This window comes from Stomoxys calcitrans, chromosome 5, assembly GCF_963082655.1.
Source record: "Stomoxys calcitrans chromosome 5, idStoCalc2.1, whole genome shotgun sequence".
NCBI lineage: Eukaryota > Metazoa > Arthropoda > Insecta > Diptera > Muscidae > Stomoxys > Stomoxys calcitrans.
Window position 1 is genome coordinate 45,254,925 of NC_081556.1, and position 17,594 is coordinate 45,272,518.

Sequence of the window (17,594 nt, forward strand, 5' to 3'; positions counted from 1 at the left end):
GGTGTGTTTTGACTTTTTCGTGTACCCCCCACACCCAAAAATAAACATGGGTAATGGGACGATGGCGATGACGACGACGATGACAACCGGCTGTGCGGCGGTGGTGGTGCAGGAAGGCGTTAATGCGCCGAAATAGCAACAACAATGGGAAAACTAAACATTGCGACTAAATTGGATCGCATTGTGCGAACAGAAAATGTAGAGAAATAAGAAGAAATGATAATTTATTTTCGTTTTTTTTCTACATACTTTTCAAAAATGGCGCATATGTTTGCATTTGGACTGCGACAGCAATAGCTGGGAGTGTGCATTTTTTTGATACTTTAAAAATACCTATACACTGGGAAAAAATGAACATGAACTCTTTTTATGAAGAAATAAAATTTGTGTGGCCCATGTAAGACCAACTATTTTTATGATATCAGGCTGTAGCATGTTGTCTGTTATTGAAACCTTGACTGGTGGAGTGGTTGCACCAGGCTTTACGGACCGACTGGGCTGGAAAAATTTCTGCTGAAGAAGACTGATCCAATCTCATGTCCTCATGCCTACCATTAGCCTAGGCCATCGGTCTTCTCTGGAGTTGTTATGGTATACTATTGGGTTGCCCAAAAAGTAATTGCGGATTTTTCATATAGTCGGCGTTGACAAATTTTTTCACAGCTTGTGACTCTGTAATTGCATTCTTTCTTCTGCCAGTTATCAGCTGTTACTTTTAGCTTGCTTTAGAAAAAAAGTGTAAAAAAAGTATATTTGATTAAAGTTCATTCTAAGATTTATTAAAAATGCCTTTACTTTCTTTTAAAAAATCCGCAATTACTTTTTGGGCAACCCAATAATTTCGTCATTCTGTTTTTAACTCATCGAAATATTCGTCTAAAACCTCATAAAAAATTCTTGATCGGTCATGGCATTTTAAGTCGATCCTGCCATGTTCTTCCGTCTGTTTGTCGAAAGCACGCTAACTTTCGAACGAGTACAGCTAGCCGCTTGAATTTAGCACAAATACTTCTTATTAGTGTAGGTCAGTTGGTATTGAAAATGGGCCATATCGGTCTATGTTTTGATATAGCTGCTGTAAAAACCGATCTTGGATCTTGACTTCTTGAGCCTCTAGAGGCCGCAATTCTTATCCGATTTGGCTGAAATTTTGCACACAGCGTTAAATTATGATTTCCAAGAACTGTGCTTAGTATGGGTGATATAGCTGTGATATAAACCGATCTGAGGTCTTGACTTCTTAAGCCTATAGAGTGAACAATTCGGATTTGGCTGAAATTTTGCATAATGTGTTTCATTGTGACTGCCAACTACTGTGCTACCAAATGCGCACGCACCCCATTTGCGACTTAGATGGGGTGCGTTCACAGGGATCTGGGTCTGAGTCGAGTGGGTCTGGCTGGACAGTTAAAAAGGTGATATGTATCGTGTGGTCCTTGATTACAATCAGGACATACATCTTGCACGTCAGTATCAATCCTTGCTCTATAGGAGTTGAGGCGCTTGCATCTGCCGGAACGTAATTGAGCCAGAATTACTCTGGTTTGCCGGGGGAGGTCAATTTCTTCAGGTGCAATGGCAGGCGTTTGTTCTCCAAGGACTACATTCACCTGGTAACCATTTACCGTATCTGCTACCGTGTGTGCATGAATGCTGTCTAGACCTGCTTGATATGCCGCTTGTTCGAGAGGTTCTCTCTTGTAGCGCTGAACCTCACACTCTTGATCATGTAGATCTACCTTAAGGCATCTGGGCGGTGGATATCTATCCACAAGATGATGATTTGGATGGTTTCTGTGATAACAGCCCTGAAGGTATTGATTGGACAGCATGTAGTTATGTCTTCGCACTGGTAAGATCTTTGTCTGCTGATGGGGGTGGTCCACATAAGAACTGAGGAGACAGCCCGTAGCAGTTCGGAGGGTTGCACAAAGGTGACGAGACCACACTGGAGCTGCATAACATATCCCAGACCGGCCTATTGCTTTGTAAGTGGTCAACAAGGTTTCTTTGTCTGCAGCCCAAGTGCTTCCGGCAAGTGACTTGAGGACCTTGTTTTTACTTTTGACTCTATCGCAAATTGCTGGGAGAATGTGTAATAGCTGTCAAATGTGACGCCAAGTATTTTGGGACACTTGATTGTCGGAATCTTTTCTCCATCGACCATCACAGTCAGCTCGGTATCGGTACAATGTAGCTGAAGAATTGGTGACAGATATCTTTAGATTCCTTGCAGCGAAATATGAGGCAAGATCGTTGAGGAAGACGGTGGGGGACCTGATGCCATGGTCGTACAATCGTCCGCATATGATACGACTTCTATGTCCTCGTACTATAGGATATACACGAATAAAAAGAAAAAGACAAAGTCAAAAGACAGGTGGAGTGGAGAAACCCGAGCGGGGGGTGAAGAGCCGTTCGTCCCTACGCAAGCATGGATCTACCTACGCCGGAGCCTGTGGCACCCCCCGTGATCCTGTTCCCTCAACAAACTTCAGGAGAGATACCAGAGGTACGTTCGCAAATTCACCCAGATCACAGAAGAAACGTCTCCCCAGAAAGGGCAGGCACGGACAGGAACACAGCAAATGATCAATAGTATCATCCTCATCGAGGCAGTCACGGACAGGAACACAGCAAATGCTCAATAGTCTCATCCTCATCGAGGCAACTCCTACAGAAGTCATTGTGCGCCGCCATGCGGCCTATGACACAGTGTCCGGTTATGACCCCTGTCAAAGTACTTATCAACCTCTTATCGAACGCCAGCAACTCCCTCGTCCTCCTCCGGTCGATGACCGGCCATAGCGCTTCGCAGTCCGGCAACCATCCTCCGAATACCACCTCGCCATCGACGCCGCCCTGGTCATCCCATTTACTGTGTTCAGTAGCTCGACAAATGGCACGTAGGCAAGAGCGATGACTGGTCCGCCCGGCGCAGACGAACCCCGCCTGGCGCACTCGTCCGCCCTCTCATTTCCTGGAAACCCCTCATGCCCAGGATGCCATGTCAGCGTCACATCGTGAGCCCGGAGCCTATCAAAACAGTCAACCACGCATCTCGACCTCACCATCCTCGACCTCACCATCCTCGACCTCACCATCCTCGACCTCACCATCCTCGACCTCACCATCCTCGACCTCACCATCCTCGACCTCACCATCCTCGACCTCACCATCCTCGACCTCACCATCCTCGACCTCACCATCCTCGACCTCACCATCCTCGACCTCACCATCCTCGACCTCACCATCCTCGACCTCACCATCCTCGACAGCAAGGCCTTGAGCGTTCACATAAATTCTGAGTTTCGAGAGCGGTAAGCCCCCTTGCCAGAATCTCTCTCTTGCGGCCACTGCAATGGCACAGACCTCTGCCTAAAAGTTCGTATACCCGTCCGGCAGTCTCAAAGACATACTGATATTGAGTGCATCAGAGTAGACCCCCAATCCAGTCCCTGACTCCATCTGGGAGCCATCTGTGTAGATCGAGGTCTCATCCTCCTCAAGTACACCATCCGGTCTCCATTTGTCCCTCTTTCGGAAAACGAATCGCAAATGCCTCCATTACTCCAGTCGACACTGGGGCCAGGTAGTCGGAGATCCTCCTCAGTCTACCCTCCGTATTCATAACACCCAGAATCGATCTGTGGCCGCAATCATCCCCCTTGCCGAGCTCTCTCAGCTCAAGCGCGACCCTGGCGACGCAGTTCCAAATGTAGGCCCCAATGTGCTGCATATCCAGCATCGCCTCCAGATCTGCCAGTGGTGCGGATCTTAGCGCCCCTGTGATCCCTACGCAGGCCAGTCTCTGGACCTTCTCAAACTCCATCGCACGCGTCCCCTTCCCTGCGGCGTCCCACCATAACAGTGCTTCATAGGCCAGTACTGGTCTCACAATGGCCGTATACATTCAAAAAATCATCTTGGAAGTCACCCCCACTTCCTTCCGAACATCCTCCTGCAGGAGTAAAAAGCGCCCAGTGGTTTACGCCTTCTTTCCTCGGTGTTCCTCTTCCAGGACAGTTTCTAATCGAGGACTATGCCTAGGTACATCCTCCGACAGCCGCAGGGTGACCCCGTCCAAGGGCGGGAGTCTGAACTCCGCTATCTTATATCTACGCGTAAAGAGCACCAGCTTCGTCTTCCCAGGGTTGGTCCTCAACCCATTTCTGGTAGCCAATCGCGACTACCTCCTCAGTGACCCTACCATGATCTCGCTGATCGTCGACAGAAACTTGCCTTGGACCAGTACGACGTCGTCCGTCCCCACCGAGATACATCAGAATTTCATTAATCACAAAGTTCTACAGTCGCTCCTTGGGGCGTTCCTCTGGTCACCCGCCTTCTGACCACACAATCTCCCAGGTTTGCATCAATAATCCTGCCATAAAGCATATTATTTGTCCATTGGTAGATTAGGGGGTGAATCCCCGTGCGGTCCAGTGCGGCGACTATCGCCCAAATCTCCACATTATTGAAAGCAGGCCGCCAAAATGTAATCCTTCTGTCGGAGAGACGTCTCGACCTCCTGTACCACCTCGTGAAGGGCCGTCTCCACCGACCTGCCTTTGAGGTATGCGGATTATGCCCCACTGAAGTTCTCCGGCGTCAGTCCCCCTCTCACCTTCGGGTCAAACAGTCAAAATTTACCTATAATCCATGTGTTGAGACAATAATATTCTTAAAATAGCAAAAATGCATCAATAAGCAATCAAAGGATAAGCAAAAAATCCTTAGGTGAGACTCTTGAAGTTTTGGCACAACAAAAAACTAATAGAAAAACGTGTGCAGGCGGTAGAAACTGTGATAATCCTTTTTCTACTGCAAACACGAAAGACAAAAGATTCGAAAACATATCCTTAATGAGAATTGTAATACAAACAACAACAACAACAACAAAAAACTCTCATAATGTAATGCCGCACCCAACAAAATTCCAAATTCTTGGTCAATAGACTGTGAATGAAGCATCAAATCGGTATCCTTTCAAACTCTGGCAGCCAATGAATTTTTGCATAAATTCCACTTTGCTAGCAATTAACACACACGCCAGAGTGTGGCATGGAATAGATGGTGGTCCTTATATTCGCATTTACTCTCCTTGGGTCTTTTTCTGTATGTTTAGGCTCTTCATCTTCATTAACCGGTAGCCTTTGATGATGTTTGTCTATTACCTGCTGCTGTTCTTCGTTTCTTGACCATTTAGACACGGTTTTTTCTGCGCTTCCATACGATTTCCTAAACAATGGCAATGTTTGCATGTGACACATGGTAGAATGCTTGGATGGATGGATGGATGGATTGGAGTGTGGGTTTTTTCTTCTGTATATATTGCGAGGTCCTCAGATCGTCTCATCAAGGATTAGTGCTTTCTTTGGCACTCTAAATCACACTTGAGTGTTAATGAAAATGCCAAATCCGTTTTGTATTTGCTTTGGTCGGCTTGGTCTCTGCCAGCCATTGATCCTGAGACAATAGGGTGCGGTGTCTTTGCTACGGCTGTCTAATTTTTCAACATTTTATTGTCTCCATGATTGTTTCGCATTGAGAGATTGGCATGGGTCCTTTGAAATGCCGACTAATTTGTCGATGCTATGTCAAATTAGGAAATTATTTTTTTTATTTAAGACAAGAAATTAAAATTTGAAACAACATTTTTTATAGAAACACATTTTTGACAACATTTTTAAAAAACAAAATTTTGACTTAATTTTTCAAAAAAATTTGTTTGAAAATTTTTTTTTTTCGCCAGATCGAAATTTTGTTGAAATTTTGTTGAAATTTTGTAGAAAAATAATATTTTTCAAAAAATTTCTATGAAAGTTTTTTGATGAAATATTTGATAAAATTTTCTTTAAAATTACAATTTTGACAAAAATCTCTGCAAACGCAAATTTGCCCATGAACATTCTACTAAATAACTGGGGCAAACTTCTCACATATCAGTGAATGCTGTCCAATTAAAATTTTAAGCTCAATGATAAGGGGCCTACTTTTATAGCCGAGTTCGAACGGCATGCCGCAGTGAGACAACTCTTTGGGAAGAAGTTTTACATGGCATAGTACCTCACAAATGTTGTCAGCATTAGGAGGGGATATCCACTGCTGAAAATTTGTTTCTGATGGTCTCGCCAGGATACGAACCCAGGCGTTCAGCGTCATGGGCGGACATGCTTAACTCTGCGCTACGGTGGCTTCCCAAAAATCTCTAACAAAATAACATTTTGGCAAAATTGTCTATGGAAAAGAATTTTGATAAGATTTTCGATATAAAAGTAAAAAAAGACAAAAATAAAAAAACAAATAAAAGCGTGCTAAGTTTGGCTGGGCCGAATGGATCGCACTTGTCGAGTTCTTTTCCCGGCATCTCTTCTTAGGCAAAAAAAAGGATATAAAAAAAGATTTCCTCTGCTATTAGAGCGAAATCAAGATATGGTCCGGTTTGGACCACAATTAAATTATATGTTGGAGACCTTTGTAAAATGTCAGCCAATTCGAATAAGAATTGCGCCCTTTGGGGGCTCAAGAAGTAAAATAGAGATCTCGATTTATATGGGAGCTGCATCAGGCTATAGACCGATTCAGACCATAATAAACACGTATGTTGATGGTCATGAGAGGATCCGTCTTACAAAATTTCAGGCAAATCGGATAATAATTGCGACCTCTAGAGGCTGAAGAAGTCAAGATCCCAGATCGGTTTATATGGCAGGTATAAGAGGTTATAAACCGATTTGAACCATACTTAGCACAGTTGTGGGAGGTCATAACGAAACACGTCATGCAAAATTTCAGCCAAATCGGATAAGAATTGCGCCCTCTAGAAGCTCTAGAACTCAAGATTCAAGATCGGATTATATAGCAGCGATACCAGGTTATGAACCAATTTGCGCCATACTTAGCACAGTTGTAGGAAGTGATACCAAAACAACTCATGCAAAATTTCAGCCAAATCGGATGAGAACTGCGCCCTCTAGCGGCTCAAGAACACAAGATCCAAGATCGAAGAAGAAGTCAAGACCCGAGATCGGTTTATATGGCAGCTATATCAGGTTATGAACCGATTTCAACCATACTTAGAACATTTGTTGGAAGTAATATCAAAACACCACGTGCAAAATTTCAGTCAAATCGGACGAGATTTGCGCCCCCTAGAGGCTCAAGAAGTCAAGACCCAAGATCGGTTTATTTGCCAGCTAAATAAAAAAATGGACCAATTTGTCCCATTTACAATCCGAACCGACTTACATTAATAAAAAGTATTTGTGCAAAATTTCAAGTTGCCATCTTTACTCCTTCGAAAGCTAGCGTGCTTTCGACAGATGAACGGACATGGCTAGTTCGACTTAAAATGTCATGTCGATCAAGAATATATATACTTTATGGGGTCTTAGAGGCATATAGCGAGGTGTGACAAACAGAATAACGAAATTGGTATACCCCTATCCTATGGTGGTATACCCCTATCCCATCCAGATCGCTTTAAAAAGCCCAACAATTTGGGAATGTTTACATCCGCTAAATCAGTCAGGTTCTCAAAGAAATGGGAACCTAGAGTGGAACTCTTTCTAACTGCTAGTGCGGGACACACACAGAAGGTGTTCTATAGTCTCTTCTTCTTCGATATCCTCACAACTTCTGCAAAAGTTGTTGCTGGCAACTTTCAGTTTGTCAGCATGTTTTCCGATTAGACAATAACCTCTCATGAAGGACACAATGACTTAGACGTCTGTTCTAGCCAATAACAGCAAAGCAGTAGACCTCTTCAAGTCTAGATTAGGCCACATACAATAGTTTTAGAATGCTCACAACCCCCTCTTTGTGAACATCTATCATTCGTTGTCGTTCGGGTCTGGTTCTGAAAACTTAGCTTACATGTCACTAGAGGTGTACCGACAGACTCCAGTATCCCAGGAATGTGTAGGGAAGTTCCTAGTCTAGCCAGCACGTCGGCTTTACAATTCCCTGGGATATGTCTGTGGCCCGGCAACCAGAACAGGTGAATTTTCAACTGTTCAGCCATCTCGTTGAGAGATCTGCGACAGTCGAGGAGAAGGTATTTGTGTTCAGAAGCGACCTTACAATGGTGGAGATTTATCTGTAGAAACCGGATCACAGTTAGGATTTAGAACTTCCACCACTGTTATGTTGGCCTCGTCTTCTGATTCCATCAGGTGTTAACCCTCACAAGATTCGTTAGATCTTGTCATTATGAACTTCAGTACGCATCCAGGGACAGGTGAGGAGGCTGTGGAACCACTCTTCCTCAAGACACTGGACACTTACGGTGTGAACAATTTCTCCTTAGATTCTTCACCAACCGCTGCTGTCGAAGTACTTTCTGAGTTCCGTGCTTCCCTGCTGGCGCTTACCTTGAGGCCAGTCCAACCGGATGACTCACCCACACAGGGCTTGTTGGGTCCCGTTTCGTTGCCATCCCCTACTGTCTCGATTGTGGCAGGGCAATTTTAAGTCTCCTGCAATCCGCCAGACTTTAGCGATCTGGTCTATAGTTCCTCAGGCAAGTGTTCAACAATAACTGCTGTGTCGTCTCCTGATTCCTCAACCCCACCGCTTCTATAGACCTCCAGTTTCTACTTGTTGAATCCGTAGGATACAACCCCTTCAGACTTGTTGAGGTCTGCGAGACAGCCGGAGTTGAGTACGAATACTGCATGTCTCCGGTCACCATCAGCCTCATCCAATCTACAAATCGTCCATTCGGTGGTTGAAAGATTGGAATTACATTCCCTTTATCTTCCAAATATCGATTCAGGATCTGAGGGTATCCAATCTAGTGTTGCACCTGGCCAAATCTCACCAATTTTTTTTTAGTGCACAACGATACATTTCAATTGATCGTTGATGCCCGAAGGCAATTAGTCTGTATCGGCCCCGATACCATCGTCACAAACTGGAGGAGACCCAGGAAATTCCGCAAGGACATCGGAGTATACTGATAACAGTCCATTGACTATCCCACTCCAATTATTCCTAAGGAGATTAAGGCTTTCTCTGAAGATGGCAAAATCCGCATCGTTTGGGTGCCGGGCCATAACGAAATAAGGGTGAATGAAAGGGCAGGCGATTTGGTGGGGAAAGCCAGAGGCCTGCCGTCGATAAACTATAGACCGATCCGCCGATTTAGGGGTCTAAGGCCCATAAAAGCCGCATTTATTATAAAATTTTGCTGAAATTTAAGACAGTGAGTTGTGTTGGGTTGGTCGGGATCCCAGTTCAGTTTGTCCCAGATCGATCCAGATTTAGATATAGCTGCCATATAGACCGATCTCTCGATTTAAGGTTTTGGGACCATAAAAGGCGCATTTATTGCCCGATTTTGACAAAATTTGGGACAGTGAGTAGCGTTAGGCCCTTCAACAGATCGGTTCAGATTAGGATATAGTTGCCATATCGACCGATCTCTCGATTTAAGGTTTTGGGCCCATAAAAGGCGCATTTATTGTCCGATATCGCCGAAATTTGGAACAGTGAGTTGCGTTAGGCTCTTCAACAACTTTCTGCAATTCGGCCCAGATCGGTCCAGATTTGGATATATCTGCCATATTGACCGATCTCTCGATTTAAGGTTTTGGGCCCGTAAAAGGCGCACTTATTGTCCGATTTTGCCGAAACTTGGGACAGTAAGTTGCGTTAGGCTCTTCAACAACTTTCTGCAATTTGGTCCAGATTGGTCCAGATTTGGATATAGCTGCCATATAGACCGATATCTCGATTAAAGGTTTTGGGCCCATAAAAGGCGCACTTATTGTCCGATTTTGCCGAAATTTGGGACAGGGAGTTGTGTTAAGCCCTTCGACATTCTTCTTCAATTTGGCTCAGATCGGTTCAGATTAGGATATAGTTGCCATATCGACCGATCTCTCGATTTAAGGTTTTGGACTCGTTTATTATCCGATTTCGCCGAAATTTCGGACAGGGAGTTGTGTTAAGCCCTTCGACATTCTTCTTCAATTTGGCTCAGATCGGTCCAGACTTGGATATAGCTGCCATTTAGACCGATTTATGGTTTTGGACCCATAAAAGGCGCATTTATAATACGATTTCGCCGAAATTTGGCACAGTGACTTATGTTAGGCTTTTCAACATCCGTGTTGAATATGGTTCAGATCGGTCAGTATTTGGATATGGCTACCAAAAGGACCAATATTTTGTTCTTCAAAATTGAACAGTGACTTCTGCTTATTAGACTTCTCAATATCCGTGTAGAATTTGGTCCAAATCGGACCATATTTCGATGAAGCTGCTGTGGGGGCATAAATTATGCATTTTTCACCAGATTATGACGAAAGGTGGTTTACATATATACCCAAGGTGGTGGGTATCCAAAGTTCGGCCTGGCCGAAATTTGACTTGTTATTAAGTTCAGTAGGATTGCGGAGTCCTCATTAGCTCTGAAATTGTCTTTCAATTGTAATCAGTTGCCTATCTATTGTAGCTCTCTTTGGCATATGGCTTCTTTCAAAACCTAGGTAGAGCTCCTCAGAATCCTTATGCATTTAATTTCCCTATCCCAAGAATAAAAAGGATTAAATATGCAAACATTTTGAAAACTCAATGCTAAATAAGTCATTAATTTATGCAAAATGTTTCAAATGAAAAATATCAGTGTTAGGTTTTCATAGCAGTTTGATGGAAAGCCATCAATTTTGCATTGAGTTTCAAAGTGGCGGGTAATGGTCAGGTAACAAAATCATGTTAAAATTATTCAAAAATGCATCAGGACACACACACAACACATAGAAACCCAGAATGTCCTGCTAGGACCTTTGTAGGAGATTGAGAAAGGTCGTCCTTTGGCATGGGTGTGCTAAAATTTTAATGAGAACACCAGAAAGGGTTGCAATTATTTTTGCCCTGCAACATCGTCTGCCTTTATTAATGGACTGGTGGCCTGCTCTGCCTATTTTGGCATCTTTAAAAATCGATTTGGTTTTTTTTCTTCTTCCAAACATTCTCAGAAGAATGATTGCTCTACAATTAATTTGGGAAATTCTCTACCCTCATTGTCACCACAAGAAGGGTTTTCGCTTGGTATGGCAGTAACTTTTCTTTGCACAAAACCAAAAAAAAAAAAAATGTAAGAAACTATCAACGGTAGACAACAAACATCATTTGGAACATCTTCATCAGCGTTTTGTCTCTTGTGTAGGCCATTAATCTCTTCGACTCTATGTTTCTTTGGTGTTTGTGAATTTGAAATTTGAATATTAATGAGCAGCACTTTTTGTTTTTTTGTTGTCTATTTTGAATACCATGTTCGTGCAATCAAAAGGGGTTTGGATTTGTTTTGGAGTTTGGGATTTTCGCTCGCGGCTGTTTTATCACTTTCAGTTTAAAATGTGGTGTCTGGCGTATTATATGATACTTTTAATTGTGATAAATACTTTGTGACTACAACGTTTAGATGGGAAGATTTTTTGTTGCTGTTATCTTTCTTTATCTCTTGTTTAATGTGGGTGATTAATTTGCCTTTAATAAGGTTTTATTTTTTTATTTTTCATTTTGGTTTCGATTTTTAAACAAAACAGAAATGTTAGAAAAGCGGAATATGTTATAGGGAAGCGTATAAGTCAAATTATTTATTTATTGGCAATAAGTCGACAGATTTTAAACGTTAAAAATATTCAATCTTCAAAAATTCTTAAAAAATTTAAAAAAATTTCTACAACATTTAAGATTTTTTTTCATTGAGCTCGTCTCGAAAGAGAAACAACAAAAATTGTAAAATTTAATGATCTCGCCTTAACAGACAAAAACTTGAAAAATGATTTTTTATATTATATACAAAAATATTGACTAGATTTTTGTGGAATAGAATTTTTGGTAAATTTTTTATGGTGATAGAATATTTAAAAATTTTTCTATGAAATATTATGATGACAAAATTGACTATAGAAAAAAGCGTTAAGTTCGGCCGGGCCGAACTTTGGATACCCGCCACCTCGAGTATATATGTAAACCACCTTTCATCATAATCCGGTGAAAAATGCATAATTTTTTGCCCCCAAACCAGCTTAATGGGTCTTCTATTGGGACCAAATTCGTCACGGATGTTAGTGGTCTCATAAATCATTGTTAAATTTTGTAGCACAAAATTTTTGTTAGCCATTTTCAAATATATACCGATCTGAACCATTTACGACAAGGATGTGGAAAGCCTAACATAAGTCGCTGTGTCAAATTTCGGTGAAATCGGACAGTAAATGAGCCTTTTATGGGCCTAAAACCTTAAATCGAGAGATCGGTCTATATGGCAGCTATATCCAAATCTGAACCGATCTAAGCCAAATTAAAGAAAGATGTCGAAAGGTCTAACACAACTCACTATACCAAATTTGGGCTAAATCGGATAATAAATGTGACTTTTATGGGCCTAAGACCCTAAATCGGTGGATCGGTCTATATGGCAGCTATATAAAAATCTGAACTGATCTGACCCAAATTGAAGAAGGATGTCGAAGGGCCTTACACAACTCACTGTCCCAAATTTCAGCGAAATCGGATTATAAATGTGCCTTTTATGGGACCAAGACTTTAAATCGAGAGATCAGTCTATATGGTAGCTATATCCAAATCTGGACCGATCTGAGCCAAATTAAAGAAAAGTGTCGAAGGACTTAATATAACTTTCTGTCCCAAATTTCAGCAAAATCGGATAATAAATGTGGCTTTTTTGTTCCTAAGACCCTAAATCGGCGGATCGGTCTAATAGACAGCTATATTCAAATCTGGACCGATCTGGGCCAAATTAAAGAAGAGTGTCGAGTGACCTAACACAACTCACGGTCCCAAATTTTGGCGAAATCGGACAATAAATGCGCCTTTTATGGGCCCAAGACCCTAAAACGGCGGATCGGTCTATATGGCAGCTATATTCAAATCTGGACCGATCTGTGGCTTTACTTAACTCACTGTCCCAAATTTCGGTGACATCGGATAATAAGTGCGCCTTTTATGGGCCCAAAACCTCATATAGAGAGATCGGTCTATATGGCAGCTATATTCAAATCTGAACCGATCTGCGCCATATTGCAGGGAATAACACAACTCACTGTCTCAAATTTCGGCGACATTGAGCAATAAATGCGCCTTTTATGGGTGCAAGTCCTTAAATCGAGAGATCGGTCTATATGGCAGCTATATCCAAATCTGGACCGATCTGGGCCAAATTTAAGAAAAATGTGCGAGGGCCTAACACAACTCACTGCCACAAATTTCGACGACATCGGACAATAAATGCGGCTTTTATGGCCCCAAAACCTTAAATCGAGAGATCGGTCTATATGGCAGCTATATCCAAATCTGAAACGATCTGTGCCATATTGCAGAAATATGGCGAGTGGCTTAACCTAAATCATTGTACCCAATTTCGGTGACATCGGACAATAAATGAGCCCTTTATGGGTGCATGTCCTTAAATCGAGAGATCGGTCTATATGACAGCTATATCCAAATCTAGACCGATCTGAGCCAAACTGAAGGAAAATGTCGAAGGGCCTAACACAACTCACTGTCCCAAATTTCAGCAAAATCGGATTATAAATATGACTTTTATGGGCCAAAGACCCTACATCGGCGGATCGATCTATATGGAGGCTATATCAAGATATAGTCCGATATAGTCCATCTTCGAACTTAACCTGCTTATGAAAAAAAAGGAATCTGTGCAAAGTTTCAGCTCAATATCTTTATTTATAAAGACTGTAGCGTGATTTCAACAGACAGACGGACGGATATGTCTAGATCGTCTTAGATTTTTACGCTGATCAAGAATGTATACACTTTAAAGGGTTGGAAATGGATATTTCCAGACCCAGATTTGGATAAAGCTGCCATATTGACTGATCCGCCGATTTAGGGTCTTAGGCCCATAAAAGCCACATTTGCTATCCGACTTTGCTGAAACGTAGGACAGTGAGTTGTGTTAGGCCTTTCGACATCCTTTGTCAATTTGGTTCAGATCGGTCCAGATTTGGACATAGCTGCCATATAGACCGATCCTCTGATTTAGGGTCTTAAGCCCATAAAAACCATATTTATTGTCTGCTTTTGCTAAAATTTGGGACAGTGAGTTGTAGGCCCTTCGACATTCTTTTTCAATTTGGCCCAGATCGGCCCAGATTTGGATATAGCTGCCTATATGGCAGCCAATCTCGCGATTTAGGGTCTTAGGCCCATAAAAGGGCGCATTTATTGTCCGATTTCACCGAAATTTGGGGCAGTGAGTTGTGTTAGGTCACTCGATATTCCTCTTTAATTTGGCTCAGATCGGTCCAGATTTGTATATAGCTGCCATATAGACAGAGCTTTCGATTTTAGGTTTTGGGACCATAAAAGGCGCATTTATTGTCCGATGTCGGCGAAATTTGGGACAGTGAATTATGTTAGACTCTTCGACATTCTCCTTCAGTTTGGCCCAGATCGGCTCAGATTTGGATATAGCTGCTATATATACCGATCTCTCGATTTAGGGTCGTGGGCCCATAAAAGGCACATTTATCGTCCGATTTCACCGATATTTGGAAAAGTGAGTTGCGTTAGGCCCTTCGACAATGTTCTGCAATTTGGCCCAGATTGCTGCAGATCTGGATATAGCTGCCATATAGACCGATCTTTCGATTTAGGGTCTTGGGCCCAAAAAAAGGCGCATTTATTATGCGATTTTGCTGAAATTTGGGACAGTGTGTTGTGTTGGGTCACTCGACATTCTTCTTTAATTTGATATATAAAGGCACATTTATAATCCGATTTCGCTGAAATTTGTTTCGCTGACTTATGTTATGCATTTCGACTTCCATGTCGTATATGGTTCAGATCGGACCAATATTTTGTTCTTCCACTCAATATCCGTGTCGAATTTGGCCACATCGTATCATATTTCGATATAGCTGCAATGGGGGCATACATTATGCATTTTTTTACCGGATTATAACTAAAGGTGGTTTACATATATACCCGAGGTGGTGGGTATCCAAAGTTCAGCCCGGCCGAACTTAACGCCTTCTTACTTTTTTTTTTTTTAATTGGCAACATATAAACTGCCAACATGTGAATTTTTACCAAAATCCATAATGGTGGTTGTCAAAGGTTCGACTTGCCGAACTGGGCGCGGCTTCATGTCTTGTCTTTTAAACTCAACCAGTATTAGCATTAGAAAAGGTTAAAGAACCTGGTTAGATATCTATACACAATAGGTCACTCAATAAACCAAACGGATATCAAGACGACGATGGTCTTGGTGTCATTTTCTTTCAACACTATTCTCAAACAACTAAAATTTTTGCAAGCTTTAAGATATTGGCCACAATAAAGTTGAGGCTAATGAGATTATCCAACTTTTGTTTGAACTTAAAAATGGCGTAAATCAAAACTTGTTTAACTTACCCCACTGGAATGACTATTTTGCTCTCTGCTGTTATCCACAAAAATTGTCCATTTGAAAAAAAAACTTAATCGATCCAGATTTTCTAAACTTTTTTTTTTAATTTTTCTCGGTTATATTACTGTTTGAGTTGTTTTATTTCGGCATAAATATTTATTCTGGTGTTCTCTGTTTTTTAATTCAATATTTTTTTCAGATTTTCACAGATTCGTTTATTAATATCATTTTTGACACATTTGACTTATATCTCAAGACGTTTTTTCCTTTTTTTGGTTTTTCGTTTTGCCAATTCACAATTTTTACCAAAACACGTGTAAGTACGAGATTCGCATTATTCTCGCAACACTTTAAGGTTATCATAAACCGAATATTTTCGGATATAAAATTATTTTTTCAACTCCCTTAGAAAGATGTGAGTGTATAAGTTTTGAAAACATTTTCGCATTAAAATTCATTTCTTCCATGAAACACTCGATTTTTTCTAAATTCTTTGTCTTTTCATAATTTTAAATATTTTTTGGGTTTTTTCACATTTTTTATACATTTTTTCTACATTTTTTCTTTCATCCATATAGTATTTTTCCATTTATACGAAAAATTTCACAATTTAGCTTTTTGCGCAAAAACTTAAATTTTGTCAGTCTTCCGCACGCAAGCATTTCTTTACAACGAAGTGAAAACCGCACAACTGAGGGCATTCTGAGAAAAAAAAACTATTTTTACAAAAACACACAAAATAGCACTTTATCAGACGGCGTACCCAGAACACACATGGTTGCGCGGTTTTTTTCAGCTATGCCGCCCAACTTTGAGAACGCCATAGAATATCAAGGCGGCAAGCGTCGTTTTTGGGTTCTTTTTCACAAAATTTTGCCATGATCGTCGCAAAATGTGCCGGAAAACAACAACGTTGTTGAATTTACTTCATTACAAATGCAAAACAACAACAAAAACCCCATACATAATTGGGTACCAGAAGAGTAACAGGAAAAAAAACAACACAACACCCAGTTACAACAACACTAGCTATTTACAAGCATCACATACACTTATACTTATTGAACATAAAAACAAACTCACCGTTTTGCCATACTCTCCAAATGAGCGCCATAATCGCAAGCCAGCACCAGAACTCTCTCTCACACACTCACGAATATTCGTTCTAAGCTTTTTTTCGCTATGCTGTAACATTTACACGCATCGAAAGCCCATAGCCAGAGAGAGATCAGATCTAGAGGGAGAGAGAGCAAAAATTACAAAAAAAAAAATGAAAATAGAACTTTACAACAAATACTAAGGCAATCATAATGACAATGAAGATGATGATGATGAAGGTGATGATGTTGCTGACGACAACAGCATTTCACAAGTAGCTAATGAAAAACACGTAACGAAATGAAACGACAATAGCCGAAAACCATTGAAATGAGAATATCGCAGTTTTTTTTTACTCACGCTCACTTTTGTATATTCGCCATTTTTTGTGCTTTGGTAATTTTGCCTATATGTATTGGCTTGGGTTTTTTTTATGGGCCTCGAGCAATGACCTTGAATGTAAGCTAGGGACCGGTGTGTAGCAATACTTAATGGTGGGGAAGAGTAAAGTTACACATGTAAACAGCAACATAAAAAATTATGCCTCGTTTTTAGCAAAAAAAAAGGAAAATGTTAAGTCATTGTTAGGTTCTGATTCTTCTCTCTCTCTCTCTCAATCTCTTTCTCTCCTTTATTTGTTTCTCGAAAAATATTTTGCAAATTTATGCGTCTCTGCTAAAGCTTTTCTTCTTTCTCTTCCCTCACTTTGGCAAGAGTCACCATTTCATACAATCGGCCGGTGTTGTAAACAAATCTCCATATTCTTTTGTTATTTCGATTTCGTAAAGTTTCGATTAGTGCTTTTAAGAATTCTGAATTCAGAATTCTCAATGATTAGCGAATATGCCAAATCACACGTAGGCATTTGTAGACGACTCATGTGTGTTGCGAAGGTGACCAATTCTTTAAAGAGAAAAAGTTTCTGTTATGCTAATTTTTTTACATTTCTCTATTAATTTTGGTGATTAACAATAAATTATTGCAAAATTCGAAATGAAAATTAAATTTGGACAAAGTTTTTTTTTCACGAAAATATATTAAAAATTAATCCAAATTAAAAAAAAAAGAAAATAGGGAAATCAGAAGATTA

The 17,594-nt window shown here is 41.0% G+C and overlaps 1 protein-coding gene across 2 annotated transcripts in view; it reads right to left on the reverse strand.

The window, feature by feature from the left end:
• LOC106084068 (uncharacterized) overlaps nt 1-16,550 on the reverse strand; it is a 77,299-nt gene extending 60,749 nt beyond the window's left edge. Inside the window, exon 1 of one of the 2 annotated variants that reach the window (XM_013247516.2) lies at nt 16,490-16,550. The gene's annotated coding sequence lies outside the window, so the exon portion shown is untranslated. Of the gene's footprint in view, nt 1-15,411; nt 15,475-16,489 lie in introns of those variants that run through there. The other variant, XM_013247513.2, reaches the window with a different exon arrangement.
• Between the last annotated feature and the right edge of the window lie 1,044 nt (nt 16,551-17,594).